Raw genomic sequence first — 18,947 nt, 5'->3', positions numbered from 1 at the left:
TTGGGAGTGCAGAGGAACTGTAGGTGGAGGGGATGGGACCAGTGGTAGCAGGTGGTGTTCACGAAGGAGGTGCGGCGTTGCATCTGACACGTCGACAACGGCGATTCCCAGCGGCATGGAGCAGCGGAGTCTCGTTGTTGGGCGTGTGTTGATGGACGAGCGCAGGATGGCGGCATTGTCTGGCGTCGTGGTGGCGTCGACGCCAGCTAGACCGGACAAGTTTGATGCATCGGTACAGCTCTGAAGATGGATTGGTTGCAGTTGGCGGCAGCGGCCTTTGAGTGTGCGCCGGACCGGTGGGTGCGCCATACCCGGCAGGTGGCTTGGTTGGGGCCTCAGGCCTTAGATGTTATGTTTGACTGCGAGGTCTGTTTGGCATTAGGCCCAGACTATCAGCATCCCTTCATCAACTGGATGGGAGTAGCGACAGATGTTGCCTAGACGGTGGCTTCAGTCTTACTGATGTATTACTTTGTAAAATCTTTTGTGAATAATTAATAAAGTGATTGTATGCATCGCCCAGATGTAGAGGCCGGGGTCTTCCTCCTTTTTCAAAAAAAAATCAACTGGTCAGTTAAACAATTTGATCTTCAAATGTTATCACGAGCCATCTTTATTTTACAAAAAACTTATTTGTTTAGAGGCATAAAAAAAGAAAATCATAAAAATCAATTTATACGCGAACGATTGACCGTTGCGGTGTACTCCTCATGTTGCATTATGGAGATTTTTGCACCAATCTTTCAAAAGAAATCAGTTATGCTTCATTACATATCTCTGTTGCCAACTATGGTAGTCGTTATCGTTCATAGTGGGTTCAAGTGCATTTTCCCTTTTTCCCATGATAAGACGATAGTGCTTCTACATGTGGGCAGCACTTGTAGAAAAGGGGGCAATGGTCCAGGCCGGTCCAGCCCATTAGTCCCGGTTCAATTCAGAACCGGGACCAATGGGGGCATTGGACCCGGTTCTTGAGCCCCGGGGGCCGGCCGGGCCACGTGGGCCATTGGTCCCGGTTCGTCTGGACCTTTTGGTCCCGGTTGGTGGGACGAACCGGGACCAATGTGCCTTGCTCCTGGCCCATCACCATTGGTCTCGGTTGGGGGAATGAACCGGGACCAAAGGCTTCCCTTTAGTCCCGATTCATGCCACGAACCGGAACCAATTAATTGCCTATATATACCCCGCGAGCAGAGCACTCTCACTGCTCTGTTTTTCGTGGCCGGCAAGGAGAGAGCTTTGTGGTGCTCTAGCTCACCTCCTATGCACACGAGGTGTTCGATGGAATGCCCGAGTCACACTACTTAAGCTTTCTCCTCTCCAAGCTCCACCTCCAAGCTTCATTTTTCTCAATATTTGTCTAGGTTTAGCGGTCCGTCACGTCCCGTCTCCGTCTTGACCGCCGTCGATCGCCCGCGCCGATCTCGTCGCCGGCACCACCGTGGTGAGCCTCTTGTTCTTATCTTCTTTCTGAAAGGAAAAAAAACTCTTACTTGTATGTTTATATAGATACTTGTATAATTTTCTTACTTTTATTATTGCATCTTATATAGTGCGATGGTTTTGGTATCCGCCCCCGTCGGCCCTCGTCCTGTCTATGATTCAGATGTGGTATATATTATCTTTTCATAACTATTGGTTCATTTATTGTTTATGACAATTATGCCGACCAACGTGACATAGATTTTATTTATCTAGGAGGTTGTTGAACCGGAAATTCCAACCGACCCTATTGTCGAGAGGTTAAATTTAGTTGAAGAAGAAAACAATTTGTTGAAGGAAAAAATTAGAAAAATTGAGGAGGAGGAGATGATATTGGAGTTGCATGTTGCGGATGTCGTCGATGATCACAAGATCAAGATGGATGCAATGCGCTTGAAGATTAGAAAGATTAGAAAATATGCCATTCATACCGAGGCTTGGTATCATTATGCCGTTGGATCAGTTGTTACATTGGTTGCGATTATGATCGCATTTGTTTTCGCATTGAAATGTTTTACATAGTTTCAGTGTATGGTTTAATTAATTTAGATGCTCTGCAGAGCTTTATGTTGTTAGATGAGAACTATGTATGTACTTTGGTTTTAATGTGAAGATGAACTTCTATTAATTTGGTCACTTGATTATATAATGCACGTAGATGAACCGGCAATGGATGTACAGTTCAAGACACACCTCCGAGTACATTAAGGGCGTGCATGATTTTCTCGAAGTGGCTGAGGCAAACAAGCAGAATGGTTTTATGTGTTGTCCATGCCCTGTATGTGGGAATACAAAGTCTTACTCTAACCGGAAAATCCTCCACACCCACCTGCTTTACAAGGGTTTCATGCCACACTATAATGTTTGGACGAGGCATGGAGAAATAGGGGTTATGATGGAAGATGGCGAAGAAGAAGAGTACGATGACAACTATGTGCCCCCTGAATACGGTGATGCTCCTGAAGATCAAGAGGAACCAAACGATGTGCACAATGCTGCTGCAACGGGCGAAGCTGCTGAAGATCAAGAGGAACCAGACGATGTGCCCGATGATGATGATCTCCGCCGGGTCATTGTCGATGCAAGGACGCAATGTGAAAGTCAAAAGGAGAAGCTGAAGTTCGATCGCATGCTAGAAGACCACAAAAAAGGGTTGTACCCCAATTGCGAAGATGGCAACACAAAGCTGGGTACCGTACTGGAATTGCTGCAGTGGAAGGCAGAGAATGCTGTGCCTAACAAAGGATTTGAGAAGCTACTTAAAATATTGAAGAAGAAGCTTCCAAAGGATAGAGAATTGCCCGACAGTACATACGCAGTAAAGAAGGTCGTATGCCCTCTAGGATTGGAGGTGCAGAAGATACATGCATGCCCTAATGACTGCATCCTCTACCGTGGTGCGTACAAGGATCTGAACGCATGCCCGGTATGCGGTGCATTACGGTATAAGATCAGACGAGATGACCCTGATGATGTTGACGGCGAGCCCCCCGGGAAGAGGGTTCCTGCGAAGGTGATGTGGTATGCTCCTATAATACCACGGTTGAAACGTCTGTTCAGAAATGGAGAGCATGCCAAGTTGATGCGATGGCACAGTGAGGACCGTAAGAAAGACGGGAAGTTGAGAGCACCCGCTGACGGGTCGCAGTGGAGAAAAATCGAGAGAAAGTACTGGGATGAGTTTGCAAGTGAGTCAAGGAACGTATGGTTTGCTTTAAGCGCGGATGGCATTAATCCTTTCGGGGAGCAGAGCAGCAATCACAGCACCTGGCCCGTGACTCTATGTATGTATAACCTTCCTCCTTGGATGTGCATGAAGCGGAAGTTCATTATGATGCTAGTTCTCATCCAAGGCCCTAAGCAACCCGGCAATGACATTGATGTGTACCTAAGGCCATTAGTTGAAGAACTTTTAGAGCTGTGGAATGGCAATGGTGTACGTACGTGGGATGAGCACAAACAGGAGGAATTTAACCTAAAGGCGTTGCTGTTCGTGACCATCAACGACTGGCCCGCTCTTAGTAACCTTTCAGGACAGACAAACAAGAGATACCACACATGCACGCACTGTTTATTTGACACCGATAGTGTATACCTGGCAAGCTGCAGGAAGAATGTGTACCTGGGCCATCGTCGATTTCTTCCGACCAACGATCAATGTCGAAAGAAAGGCAAGCATTTCAAAGGCGAGGTAGATCACCGGAAGAAGCCCGCCATGCGTACCGGTGATCACGTACTTGCTATGGTCAATGATTTACACGTAATCTTTGGAAAGGGTCCCGGCGGACTAGCTGTTCCGAGTGACACTGGGGGACACGCACCCATGTGGAAGAAGAAATCTATATTTTGGGACCTACCCTACTGGAAAGACCTAGAGGTCCGCTCTTCGATCGACGTGATGCACGTGACGAAGAACCTTTGCGTGAACCTGCTAGGCTTCTTGGGCGTGTATGGGAAGACAAAAGATACAGCTGAGGCACGGGAGGACCTGCAACGTTTGCACGAAAAAGACGGCATGCCTCCAAAGCAGTATGAAGGTCCTGCCAGCTATGCTCTTACCAAAGAAGAGAAGGAAATCTTCTTTGAATGCCTGCTTAGTATGAAGGTCCCGACTGGCTTCTCGTCGAATATAAAAGAAATAATAAATATGGCAGAGAAAAAGTTTCAGAACCTAAAGTCTCATGACTGCCACGTGATTATGACGCAACTGCTTCCGGTTGCATTGAGGGGGCTTCTACCGGAAAACGTCCGATTAGCCATTGTGAAGCTATGTGCATTCCTCAATGCAATATCTCAGAAGGTGATCGATCCAGAAATCATACCAAGGCTAAGGAGTGATGTGCTGCAATGTCTTGTCAGTTTCGAGCTGGTGTTCCCACCATCCTTCTTCAATATCATGACGCACGTCCTAGTTCATCTAGTTGACGAGATTGTCATTCTGGGCCCCGTATTTCTACACAATATGTACCCCTTTGAGAGGTTCATGGGAGTCCTAAAGAAATATGTCCGTAACCGCGCTAGGCCAGAAGGAAGCATCTCCATGGGCCATCAAACAGAGGATGTCATCGGGTTTTGTGTTGACTTCATTCCTGGCCTTAAGAAGATAGGTCTCCCTAAATCGCGGTATGAGGGGAGACTGACTAGAAAAGGCACGCTTGGAAGGGACTCAATAATATGCAGGGACGGATATTCTTGGTCTCAAGCACACTACACAGTTCTACAGAACTCTACCTTGGTGACCCCGTATGTCGATGAACACAAGAACAGTCTGCGCTCCAAACACCCGGAGCAGTGCGACGACTGGATTACATGTGAACACATCAGGACTTTCAGCAGTTGGTTGGAAGCACGTATCAGAGGTGACAACACTGTTTGTGATGAGCTGTACTTGTTATCCAGGGGACCATCTTTGACTGTATTGATTTGGAAAGGATACGAGATAAATGGGAATACATTTTACACGATTGACCAAGATCAAAAGAGCACCAACCAAAACAGCGGTGTCCGCTTTGATGCAACAACCGAGAGGGGAAATGACACATATTATGGTTACATAGTGGACATATGGGAACTTGACTACGGACATGATTTTAAGGTCCCTTTGTTTAAGTGCAAATGGGTCAATGTGTCAGGAGGCGGGGTACAGGTAGACCCACAGTACGGAATGACAACAGTGGATCTGAAAAATCTTGGGTACACTGACGAACCGTTCATCCTAGCCAATGATGTGGCACAGGTTATCTATGTGAAGGACATGTCTACCAGACCGAGAAAGAGAACAGATAAGGAAGCGAATACATCATACGATGAGCCAAAGCGCCACATAGTTCTTTCAGGAAAAAGGGACATCGTGGGAGTGGAGGACAAGACAGACATGTCTGAAGATTATGAAAAGTTTCATGAAATTCCTCCCTTTAAAGTCAAGGCTGACCCCAGCATCCTGATAAACGATGAAGATTATCCATGGTTACGGCGCAATAAGCAAATGACACAAGCGAAGAAAAAGTGAAGACTTTCTCCCGCAACTATTATGATAATACTATGCCAACTTTGTAACTGACGAGTATGATACCATTGTCCGTTTTGTACATGCACATGCTATGTGTGGGTCAATTTATGATACCATGCCAACTTTCAACTTTTTCAGAGTTCATTTGAAATGCTTTAATGTCTTATGTTTCGGCCCTCGTAATAATTAAAAATAGCAACAATAAGTATTTTGTTGTAAGTAGAAACAAAATAAAATAAATAAAGCAAGAAAGAAAACAAAAAAACAAAAAAAGTGGAAGTTTATAATTTTCCTACAACTAAAAGCAAAAATAATTAAAAAAATAAAGCAAAAAACAAAAGAAAATAAATAATGCAGAAAACAAAACAAAAAAACAACAATAAGTATTTTGTTGTAAGTAGAAACAAAATAAAATAAATAAAGCAAGAAAGAAAACAAAAAAACAAAAAAGTGGAAAGTTTATAATTTTCCTAAAACTAAAAGCAAAAAGAATTAAAAAATAAATCAAAAAACAAAAGAAAATAAATAATGCAGAAAACAAAACAAAAAAACTGGAAAAAAATAAAAATAGCAACAATAAGTAAAGAAAACAAAAAAACAAAAAAATGCCCCCTACTGGGCCCCCACGGCCTGAATACGACTTGAATCCCTACTTTGGGCCAGGATTCAGGCCCGCAGTAGGCCCAGAAGGCCCATCAGGCAAAGCAGTAGCAAGTAGGCCCATAAGCCTACAGTAGAGAGGAGTTCGAGAGAGGTGCGGCAGTGGGGCTTATAAACCACTGCGCGCCCCTCTCAACTAGCGAGGTGGGACTAAACTTTGGCCCCGATGCGGGCAGCACAGGGGCCTTTGGTCCCGGTTGGTGGCTCCAACCGGGACTAAAGGGGGGGCATTGGTCCCGGTTGGTGGCACCAACCGGGACCAAAGGCCGCAGCTTCCCGCCCTTTGGGCTGCCGAAAAAGAGGCCTTTGGTCCCGGTTGGTGGCACCAACCAGGACTAAAGGGTGCATTAGTCCCGGTTGGTGCCACCAACCGGGACTAAAGGTTGTGCTATATAAGCAGCACTTAGCAGTTTCCGGCCAAATCGCCCACTTCTCCCCCGACGCCCCCTGCTCCTCCTCGTCGCCGTCGCCGCCCGACGCCCCTGCTCCACCTTGCCGTCGCCGCCGCCACCGACGCCGTCAGGCTGCTCGCCTTCGCTGTCGCCACCGCCCCCTGTGAGCATACCCTGCTCCCGCTCCCCTCCCGTCCCGCGCCCCTGCGCGGCCACCGCGCCGCCGCCCCTGCGCAGCCGGCGCGCGCCGCCCCTGTCCTGCGCGGCCGCCGCGCCGCCGCCCCTGCCCTGCACGGCCACCACGCGCCGCCCCTGTCCTGCGCGGCCGGTGCACCGCCGCCCCTGCCCTGCATTTTCCTCCATAGCATTTTTTTGCATTTTTTTGTGTATATGTGTTTGTATGTGTATATATGTGTACATGTTCATAGTATTTTTTTTTGTAAGTGTATTTTTTTTGTTCATTGCATTTTTTTCATATGTATAATGTATATATGTATGTGGTAGCTATATATATATATGTATATATATGATGAATGGATGTGGCTATATATGTATGTATGAATATAATGTTCATAGCATTTTTTTGTTTATATATGTTTTTTCATATATGTATTAATTTTATATTTAGGTTGTTAGTAGATATCGATCGATTTTAGGTTAGTGCATTTTAGGTTAGTGTAGAGGAGAAAGTAAAATAAGGAAAAGGAAGAAAAGAGGAAGAAGAAAGAAGGAAGAAGAAGAAGAAAAAGAATGAGAGGAAAAAGGAAAATAAGAAGAGGAAGAAAGGAGAAAAAGAGGAGAGGAAGAAGAGGAGAAATAAATAAGAAGAGGAAAAAAGAAGAAAAAGAAGAGGAGAAGAAGAAAGGAATAGAGGAGAAGAAGAAAAAATAGAAGAAAATTCTATTTTTCTTCTTCTCCTCTATTCCTTTCTTCTTCTCCTCTTTTTTTCTTCTTTTTCTTCTTCTTCTTCTTCCTTCTTCCTTCTTCCTCTTTTCTTCCTTTTCCTTAATTATTTTCCTTTCTCGAGGGAGAAGAAGAAAAAGAAGAGGAGAAGAAGAAAGAAAGGAATAGAGGAGAAAGAAGAAACTTCAACACGAGGGGGTGGTACCGATACCCCCTCCCCGATAACATTATTTTCCCATGTATATGTATGTCGCGTCGTTGTCGATATAACCCCCTCTAGATAACTTCGACATGAGGGGTGGTCGATATATATATATACCCCCTCTCGACCGTGATAACTTATACAACTGCAGCACCCTCCTCGGCCCTCTCGCTCGACCAAAACTCTCGAGGACACCCAAACCCTAGAGAGAAAACGATGTTGGTCTCCTACCCCCTCCCGCCGCGCCCCTACCCGACAAATTAACTCTCTCGAGGCCACCCAAATTTATCAAGTTAAAAGAGTGTTATCATCGAGGCCACCCCAAACCCTTGAAGCGTTGTGTCGAGGCCACTAACATGATTCCTTATTGTGATTAGCTAGCTAGTTCTACGTTTGCCACTAATATATATATATATATATATATATATATATATATATATATATATATATATATATATATATATATATATATATATCTGTACCATGTTTGAATAATAATTGACATGTTGTAAATATTTGCAGAAACTATGGAGCACTCCCGAGACGAAGAAACAGAAGCGATGTTGGGGGACATAATCGCAAATGGAAGTGATGATGTTGCGTCATTTCTCCTCGACACCGTTGGTCAGCTAGATGAAGAAGAGGGCTATGTTTATGATGGTGGCTTCGACCCATTAATGCCGGTACAAGAGGAGGACTATGTTCATGATGGCTCCGGTGACACAATGGAGGTACAAGACGAAGGAGACCGTGCTGACTGCTCCGGTCACCGAACCGAGTCCGGCCAGGTATATATATATTAGTTAAGCCCGTGCTGACTAGTTAATTGATGCATCCATTGTTTTGGTATATGTACACATATTAATTACTGTCGTCTTTCTTCCTTATAATTTCTAGCCCTCCGGATCGAGCACAACTTCGGTAAGGAGACGAGGCCCGAAGAAAAAGTTGAGCTCGGATGAAAAGTTTGAGATCATAGAAATCGCGCCCGACGGCGAACCGATTGAACCCATCCGGACAAGGAAGGCATTTTCTGCTCAGTGCGGGGTTCTTGTTAGGGACAGGATCCCGATCAGCATCCAGCAATGGTATAAGCCTGCTAAGGATGAAGACGCTGAGGTGTCTTATGTCAATGATATGCAGAAAGAAGATCTTTGGACTGAGCTGAAGGCAAATTTCACCCTACCGCCAGAGGAGGATCCGGAGAAGCCAGTTAAAGAGCAATTAATCAAGTCTTGTGCTCTTAAGAAGATGGCAGGCCTAATGAGGAGGTGGAGGAAAGAGCTGAACCAGTTTGTCAAGGAAAAAAAGACACCAGAATTCATCGGCAAATATGAGAAGATCAAAGATCACTGGCCCGCATTTGTGGCCCACAAGACATCGGAAAAGAGTAAGAAGATGTCGGAGACAAACAAGAAAAATGCTGCGAAGAAGAAGCTTCACCATCGCACGGGGTCAGGTGGCTACCTCAAAGCCCGGCCTAAGTGGTCCAAGGCTAAGCATGATCTGCTTGAAAAAGGGATCGAACCAGAGACAATGCGCTAGCCAGACCGTTGCCGGACTTGGTTCTTCGGGGCTGGCGGAACCTTGGACCCTGTAACAGGGAAGTGTCAATGGACGGACGAGCAACTGCAAACACTAGTCAAGAACCTTCGACACTATATCGATGCAGCGCAGTGAGGGACGTTCCTTCCAAACAGGGAGAAGGACAAGCTCACAATGGCCCTTGGGAATCCCGAGCACCCTGGACGGACACGAGGCACGCCAGGCTCCATTCCGTGGAAGGTTGGTTTTCCAGATGCAGGGGGTTACAAAACCCACGAGAGGAGGAAGAAACTGGAGCAGGACCAAATGCAGGCGCTGCTTGGAAGGGTAATGGGGCTAGAGGATCGAGAAGAGGAACGAGAAGCAGCAGATCACAACAAACGACATGCCGAAGCTTCCCCCGAAGCTACCCCGCCATCTAAGCGGAGAAGCAGCGTGGCTTCCACCGAGCTTCTTCAGCCGGAGCATGTCTTGACGGCTCTTGCCAGCTATCCCGTGGATGGTATCACGGAGTCTCAAAATTGCCACATGATGGCGCGATGGATGAATTTGAAGGTCAAGACGGCTGTTGGCCAAGTTTATCCTAGTGGACCCAGCACAACTTATCACTGCCAGCCGATTCCAAAAGGATATGCTAAGGTGATGGTGGATGAAATAACGGAGGGATTTGAGGACCTCGTGCTTGACCACCCTACCGGTGAAGGGGAGACTAGGCTGGGTTTTGCTCTGAAGACTCCATGCCTATGGAAGAAGGAGCTCATCAACCTTCTGAACTGGATGCCACCGCCTCCTCCTCCTGCTCCGGCGAGTCAAGGCACTCCGCCTCCTCCACCGCCTCCTCCTCCGGCGAGTGACGATCAGGGCACGCGTGGCGGCACTCCGCCTCCTTCTCCGGCGCATGGCGGCACTCCGCCTCCTTCTTCGCCTGCGCCGGCGCTCCCGAGCAGCCAGCAGCATCCTCCTTCTCCGCCTCGCCAGCAAGGGTGGAAGAGACCCGCCGCCGCCCCGGCTGCTCCGGCGCGTCGTGCTCCTTCTCCTCCGCCTCCTAAGCAAGCACAAAAGAAGACAGACGCTGCAGCCGCTCCGTCTGCTCCGGCATCTAGCAGCACAACCAGAGGCGGGAGACATTACAAATACGGTCCATCATCTCTCAAGCCTCTAGAGTAGTTACCGTACGAGAGGTCCGAGGAGGAAAACGATACGATTGTGCAGGCCCACGTGAAGGAGTTCTTTGAAGGGGTGAAAGCAAAGAGACATCCACCTCCGGAGGAGAAGGTAGATCCGGTGAAAGCAAAGAGCACTATCGATGCCCTGAGGAAACCACCAAAGTCTCCGTCGAGAACCAACTATGAGCACATTACTGAACAGACATATCTCCAAGCCCAGCGGTCGGGAACTACTGTCAGTGCTAAAAGGTCAAAAGAATGAGCAAAGGGGAAAAAATTGCCCAGCTCGGCGAACAAGCACAGCAATCGTTCCCCCCACTCAATGTGTCTAATGCTCCGGGGACGGTGGCCGGTTATGGCAATCTTGACGATTACCTGCCTGACGATGCACTTCCTGATTTCTTGGAGGTGGACGGACACAGATACGAGTACGGGAAGCCTCTCGTCAAAGATGAAAAATCTCTGACAACAATGATGCGAAGATTCCATAATTGGTACATGGAAACCTGCAGAGAGTCTGAGGGTAAGAATGCTTTCTATCTGCATATTAAAGAGGAGCACGATCTCGTTGCAAATGATCTGTTGACTGTTCCATTTGAGGAGTTCTTCGAGTTCTTCAATCAAAAGGCCCTCGATAAATTAATGGTCTTTTGCTACTGCCTGTAAGTACTATTTCTGTCATTAAGTCTCTATATATAGCTCGGCTCTTTCATTGCATGTATTTATAATTAATTATCCTCAATATATTATGCAGATTGAAGATCGTCGAGTGCAAAAAACAAGAAATTTATGATATTGGGTTCATTAACACAAATATCATAGATGTATTTCTGGTTGAAAAGAACGTCAAAGAGGCCGAGGACAACTTGCTACGATCGTTGATAAAAAATCAAAACAAAGATACCATACTCTTTCCTTACAACGGCCCGTGAGTGTTACTGTCGTGTGCATATTCGGTTTCCCTTATTACTCAAGCGAGGTTATAGTAATGTAATTGATGAGTTATGCATGCGTGCGCAGGTACCACTATATTCTTCTGGAGATTAAGCTTGAGCGTGGACTAGTAACCGTCTTAGACTCGAGACGGAAAAATCCCAAAACCTATGCGGACATGACTGAAATGCTCAGCAAGTAAGTTCAATCGATCATTATCGCACCATATCGGTAACTTTTTGTTCATTTCCTGATATCTCAAGTAATAATAATTATTTTCTTTGTCTTGCAGGGTTTGGAAACAGTTCACCGCAGAAGCTCCGGGACTGCCGAAGGAGCTGCGATATACATACCCGAAAGTAAGTACTACTGGCTAGCTAGTTGCGCGCATCTCCCGTTGATTCTATAGCTATACTTTCATCAATGCCATTTATAATGCTTCATTATCAGTTTGATTGACCTCTATTTCACGTAAAGTGCTTGTGGCAGGAGGAAGGGAATGATTTCTGTGGATACTACGTGTGCGAGTTCATCCACACCGCGACTTTGAAAAACAAGCGGGGCTACTCTCAAAGACAATATGAAGTGCGTAAGCAATAATATTCACAATTTCATTTTATTACACCATCATTTCTGTTGAGTTTCATTCATATATATGTATTAATTAACCCCCTTCTTCAAATTAGACGTGGCAGATGCGGAATGAACTCCTAGAACCAGATCGCATGAAAGCAATTCAAGAGGAATTGGCGGGATTCTTTCTTGACCACGTCATCAGTAAAACTGGAGAATACCATGTGGAAACTGATTTCAAATGCTAGGGGTTTGTAATTAAGAGATCTTATACATATTGTACATGTATGTAGCCAGTAGGGTCGGATACATGATACGAAACTTGTTGTTCGACCAACCTCTCAGAGAAGGAGAGGTCGATCGATCACTTCTCTCGGTATGCATGACAAACTTCTGTACTGAATGGTTCTCTCGATCACTTATGTATATATAGTACGTAGCGTCCAAGCACGGACATAAGAGAGGACACTTCTCTCTATTAATTAGCTAGCTAACACAATATATGAAACACCTAATTAAATTAACCCCCCAAAACCCCCAACCTCCCCTCCTTTCAAAAAAAACACAAAAACCCCAGCAACTGGAATGCTGACGCGTGGATGCATTTTGGTCCCGGTTGGTGCCACCAACCGAGACCAAAGGCCCCCTAACTGGGGTGGGCGCACAGAGCCACGTGGAGGGACATTGGTCCTGGTTTTGGTTTGAATCGGGACTAATGGGTGGAGGTATTAGTAACGACCCATTAGTTCCGGTTCATGAACCGGGACTAAAGGCCCTTACGAACCGGGACTAATGGGTGGTTTTCTACTAGTGCTAAGTTCTTGCTTGATACATAACACACACTTCATGAACATAGCGGCCTGCCACTATAAATAGAGCCACACACCAAACATTCATCTCACACATTCCCAAAGTAAAATCTAGGTAAGACCAAAATCTCGGCTAGCCATCCACTAGATACAAAATAATAGTACCAGCAGCCATGGCTAAGTCACACACATTGGTTGCGGTATTGTTGCTTGTCATGGCAGTGTCCCTCGCTGCACTAGAGGGTGTTCATGGCGTCTGCGGCATGTCAAATGATGAATTCAAGCTTTGTTAGCCCGCGGCGGCAGTGAATAACCCGACAGACAGTCCATCGGCTGAGTGTTGTGCTGCCCTTGGGAAGGCCAACCTATCATGCATCTGCCGCTACAAGGGCATCGCCGGCATATGGCTGAGAATGTACCACATCGATGCAAACCGTCCCATGGCGCTACCCAAAAAGTGTGGTCTCGCCATGCCAAACAACTGCTCTTGATGATTGGATGTACTACCCATAAGCATCTGGCAGGTGTCAATCGCTCTACTAAGATTCAACACTTATATGGCTAAATATGTGGAGGAGCACTTGGAAAGGCATTGTGCTACTCGGTCTTATTGTTATAGTATGATTTGAAAGTGTGATTATCGCATTAAGCTCTTGGTAAGAAACAATGCATGTTATACCAAAAATGTAAGGATGGCAGAATTGCCTTGCATGTCGTTCCATCAATTTAAGATCATATAATGGTGTTGTCCGTGTCAAATAGTTGTGTGTTCTCTAGTGAACATGTAAATGTTGAACACGGCTTCTTTTCCCGATTGGTCACTCCTAAGTAATTTTATATTCAGTTGTCAAGATGACCCGTGCGTTTGTGCAGCTAGTTTATGTATAGAGTTTGTGATGATGCATCTATGAAAGATTAAAGAAACTATGATCAATGTTTATCTTTAGAAACATGTACATCTTATATTGTCCAATGGACTGCTACAACACCTCTCTGCCTACTGGAAAAATCTCCAAAACCTTACCATGTATAAGTAGGCATATAGCAATGTAGTTTGTTCAGAATTTCAAGGTGATCTCTGGAAGCATCCTATCAGGAATTGGTAGATGGAAATGTACTAGTGGTATACTAGAAGGAAAGGTAGGACTCCTGATTTGCATAATCAAACACAATGTCTATAGGTGGTTTCAATTTGTAGGTCTGGTAATCCTCGCCCTTTGTGAAGTGTGTGCACTCTGGAGCCACTCTACAATTGCTCCCACCAAACGGGAGGATTTTCTCAAATGTGGTCACCAAGAACTACACTATGAGCGTGAATTGATACGAGTAAAACTAATAACATGGGAGCTACTTTGGCAAGGACACTCACAACAATACAAAAATGCCCATGTGCTCATATGGCAGCATTGAATTGCATGAAAGCATCCATCACATGGATGTTGCACCACACAATGTTCCTATTTAAGTGTGAGAAGAGAGATGAAGCAATAACCCTAAGAAACCATCATGCCTCGACCAAGGAGTAGAGCCTAGGTGTTGCTAGGTTCATTTCAGCATGCTGCATATTCAATGTACACAAGTTTTTCACTTAGTTACAATTGCTTTTTCACCGTCTCTGAAATCCACATATACATCCTGGGACTGGGAACCATCAGGATTTGCATATGCACTTAGTTCCTTTCTCCGTGAAGTAACCTTGCCAAGATGGCCAGGTGTAGATGGACTTAACTAGGTACATATGTAGCGAAGGAGGCCCAAGTGCCGCACTGCTTAAAGCTCATGTATCTTGGAGTGAGTAGGACTGTCTGGGCGTGTGTGTTGTGATGTGCAGGTTGCCATTGTCGTGTTTGAATCACAAGAGTGTGGTGCCCCATTTTATGCAAATTTACTAGTAAACTATCATGTTTCGAACACTATTGCCACATCATTCACCGTGAGAATTAAACCGATTGTAGTGGGTTTTTTAAGGGGGGACTGATTCTAATGTATACGGTATGTGGCCTTTGATGTTTCCCATCCTTTTACAACACTAGTAGAAAAAGGACCTAATATGAGACACATTACTGTCGGTTTGATTTTGAGCCGGCACTAATGTGTCCATTAGTGCCGGTTCCAACGGCTAGCCGGCCGTTCTCATTAGTACCGGTTCGTGGCGAACCTTTAGCACGTGCCACGAACTGGTACTAAAGAGAGTGGTGGCAGGGTGTTGTCAGTCTGGGGCCCCTCCAGCACCTTTAGTACCGGTTCGTGACACAAACCGGTACTAAAGGTCGACGTACATAAACCCTTCGTCCACCCGAGCCACTCTGTTCTTCCCCTTTCCCCTCACTTCCTCTGTTCTTCCCCTCTCTTCCTCGAGCTCCTCACAAATTTTGCCCAAAATTTGTCAAGATTTGAAGGCCCCCATCAATGCAAATGATCAAAAAGGTTAGCAACTTTGTCCTTTCAACTCTCATTGCTAGATTAGCTCTTGCAATGCTTTGTATAGTGATTAATTTGGGAGGAATTATATTTGCTAGTATTTGATTTATATGCAATTTGAGGTCAAAAATAACACTTAGTTTGCATATGTAGGTGTGGTTTACTTAGTGCCTTCTAAATCTCCGTCATAACCACCGTCGATCGCCCGCACCGTCCCGTCGCCGGCACCACCTTGTGGTGAGGCTCTTGTTCATGAATGTTTTACATTACCAAATTGATGTTTGTGTGATTTGGATATATAGTTACTCGTATAATTATCTTACCCGTACATTGTTTGTTATACATAGTGCCATGGTTTTGATATCCGTCCCCGTCGGCCCTCGTCCTTGTTATGATTCGGATGTGGTATATTCTCTTCTAAAACTAGTTGTTGCATTTCGTGTTTATGACAAATTATGCCCATCAAGTTGACATAGATATTTTTATCTAGGAGGTATGTGAACCAAAAATTCCAACCGACCCTATTGACGAGAGGTTAAATTTAGTTGAAAGAGAAAACGGGTATTTGAAAGAAAAATTGAAAAGAATTTAGGGGGAGAAGATGGAATTGGAGTTGCATGTTGCCGATGTCGTCGATGATCACAAGATCAAGATGGAGAAAATGAGGTTGAAGATTAGAAAGATTAGAAAATATGCCATTGATAGTGTGGCTTGGTATCATTATGTTGTTGGATCAATTGTTACCTTAGTTGCGATCTTCATCGCATTTGTTGTTGCATTTAAATTCTTGAGCTAGAGAGTGTATGATGACCGATGCTCTCCCGAGTTCATTAATGGCGTGCATAATTTTCTGCGGGCCGCTGAGGCAAACAAGCGGGCGGATGGTTTTATGCCTTGTCCATGTGCTGGCTGTAAGAATGGTCACAGTTACTCTACGTCAAAAACCATTCACGTCCACCTATTTAAGTCCGGTTTCATGCCCCACTATAATGTTTGGACCAAGCACGGAGAAATAGGGGTTATGATGGAAGACAATGAAGAAGAAGAGGACGACGACGGCTATCCTGGCCATGGGTTCCCTGAATACGATGATACAACAATGGGGGAAGAAGCTGAGCCGGCAATGCGGGAAGAAGCTGAAGAAGAGGCATCAGATGAGCCCGCTGATGATCTAGGTCGGGCCATTAACGATGCAAAGAGAAACTGCGCAAGTGATCTGGAGAGGACGAAGTTGCAGCGCATGTTAGAGGATCACAAGAAATTTTTGTACCCGAATTGCGAATGATAAAGAATATGCTTCCAAAGGACAACGAATAGCCCGAGAGTACGTATGAAGCAAAGAAGGCTGTCTGCCCTCTAGGGTTAGAGGTGCAAAAGATACATGCATGCCCTAATAACTGCATCCTCTACCGCGGTGAGTACGAGGATTTGAACGCTTGCCCAGTATGCGGTGCATTGCGTTATAAGATTAGTCGCGATGACCCTGGTGATGTCGAGGGCGAGCGCCCCAGGAAGAAGATTCCTGCCAAGGTGATGTGGTATGCTCCTATAATACCACGGTTGAAACGTTTGTTCTAAAACAAAGAGCATGCGAAGGCGATGCGGTGGCACGCAGAAGACTGTAAGAAAGACGGAAAGTTGAGAGTACCCGCTGACGGTTCGCAGTGGAGAAAAATCGAGAGAAAGTACTGGGAGGAGTTTGCAGGTGACCCAAGGAACGTATGGTTTGGTCTAAGCGCAGATGGCATTAATCCTTTTGAGGAGCAGAGTAGCAACCATAGCACGTGGCCTGTGACTCTATGTTTGTATAACCTTCCTCCTTGGTTGTGCATGAAGCGGAAGTTCATTATGATGCCAGTGCTCATCCAAGGCCCTAAGCAACCCGGCAACGACGTTGATGTGTACCTAAGGCCATTAGTTGAAGAACTATTACAGCTGTGGAATGGAACAGGTGTACGTGCATGGGATGAGCACGGACAGGAAGAATTTGACATAAAGGCGTTGCTGTTCATGACCATCAATGATTGGCCTGCTCTCAGTAACCTTTCAGGACAGACAAACAAGGGATATCGCGGATGCACGCACTATTTGGATGATACTGACAGTATATGTTTGGATAGTTGTAGGAAGAATGTGTACCTGGGACATCGTCGATTTCTTCCGACAAGGCATCCCGTAAGAAAGAAAGGCAAGCATTTCAAATGTGAGGCGGATCACCGGACGAAGCCTCGCCACCGTACTTGCGCTGATGTACATGATATGGTCAAGGATTTGAAGGTAATCTTTGGAAAGGGTCCTGGCGGACAACCTGTTCCAAAGGACGCTGACGGACGCGCACCCATGTGGAAGAAGAAATCTATATTTTGGGACCTGCCATATTGGAAAGACCTAGAGGCCGCTCCGCAATCGACGTGATGCACGTCATGAAGAATATTTGCGTGACCCTGCTCGGCTTTTTGGGCGTGTATGGGAAGACAAAAGATACACCAGAGGCACGGGAGGACTAGCAACGTATGCACGGAAAAGACGGCATACATCAGGGTCGGGCCAGCTACGCTCTTACCAAAGAAGAGAAGGAAATCTTCTTTGAATGCCTGCTCAGCATGAAGGTACCGTCTGGCTTCTCGTCGAATATAAAGGGAATAGTAAATATGGCAGAGAAAAAGTTCCAGAACCTAAAGTCTCATGACTGCCACGTGATTATGACACAACTCCTTCCGGTTGCATTGAGGGAGCTTCTACGGGAAAATGTCCGATTAGCCATTGTGAAGCTATGTGCATTCCTCAATGCAATCTCTCAGAAGGTAATCGATCCAGAAATCATACCAAGGTTACAGAATGATTTGGTGCAATGTCTTGTCAGTTTCGAGTTGGTGTTCCCACCATCCTTCTTCAACATCATGATGCACGTCCTAGTTCACCTTTGCGAAGAGATTAACGTTTTGGGTCCTGTATTTCTACACAATATGTTCCCCTTTGAAAGGTTCATGGGAGTCTTGAAGAAATATGTTCATAACCGTGCTAGGCCAGAAGGAAGCATCTCGAAGGGCCATGAAAATGAGGAGGTCATTGAGTTTTGTATTGACTTTATTCCTGACCTTAAGCCGATTGGTGTTCCTGAATCACGGCATAAGGGCAGACTGGAAGGAAAAGGCACGCTAGGAGGGCATCAAATAATATGTATGGACGAGCATTCTCTCACTGAAGCACACTACACAGTTCTACAGAATTCCGCCTTGGTGGCTCCGTATATGGAGGAACACAAGAATTTTCTACAGTCCAAACACCCGGAGAAGTCTGACGACTGGATTACACACGAACAAACGAGGACTTTCACCGGTTGGTTGCAGAAACGTGCCCTGAATGATGGCGATATTCAAAATGACCTGTACTCGTTGTCCCAGTTACCATCTTCGAATATAATGACTTTCAAAGGGTACCAGATAAATGGGAATACATTTTACACGATCGCCCAAGATAAGAAGAGCACCAACCAAAACAGTGGTGTCCGCTTTGATGCAACAACCAACACGGGAAAGGAAACATATTATGGTTACATAGAGGACATATGGGAACTTAACTATGGATCAGGTGATTTGAAGGTCCCTTTGTTTCGGTGCAAATGGGTCAATATGACACGAGGCGGGGTAACGGAAGACCCGTAGTACGGAATGACAACAGTGGATCTCAACAATCTTGCGTATGCAGACGAACCATTCATCCTAGCCAATGATGTGGCGCAGGTTTTTTATGTGAAAGACATGTCTACCAGGCCGAGAAAAAGAAAAGATAAGGAAGCGAATGGATCATACGACGAGCAAAAGCGCCACATAGTTCTTTCAGGAAAAAGAA

The 18,947-nt window shown here is 45.6% G+C and overlaps 1 pseudogene; it reads left to right on the top strand.

Moving 5' to 3' along the window:
* Positions 1 to 12,847: 12,847 nt before the first annotated feature.
* Positions 12,848 to 13,165, top strand: LOC123041952 (putative lipid-transfer protein DIR1; annotated as a pseudogene).
* The last annotated feature ends 5,782 nt before the right edge of the window (positions 13,166 to 18,947 follow it).

This window comes from Triticum aestivum, chromosome 2B (genome assembly GCF_018294505.1).
Source record: "Triticum aestivum cultivar Chinese Spring chromosome 2B, IWGSC CS RefSeq v2.1, whole genome shotgun sequence".
Classification (NCBI taxonomy): Eukaryota; Viridiplantae; Streptophyta; class Magnoliopsida; order Poales; family Poaceae; genus Triticum; species Triticum aestivum.
The sequence above is the reverse complement of the archived record's forward strand: the minus strand, read 5'-3'. Positions and strand labels throughout refer to the sequence as shown.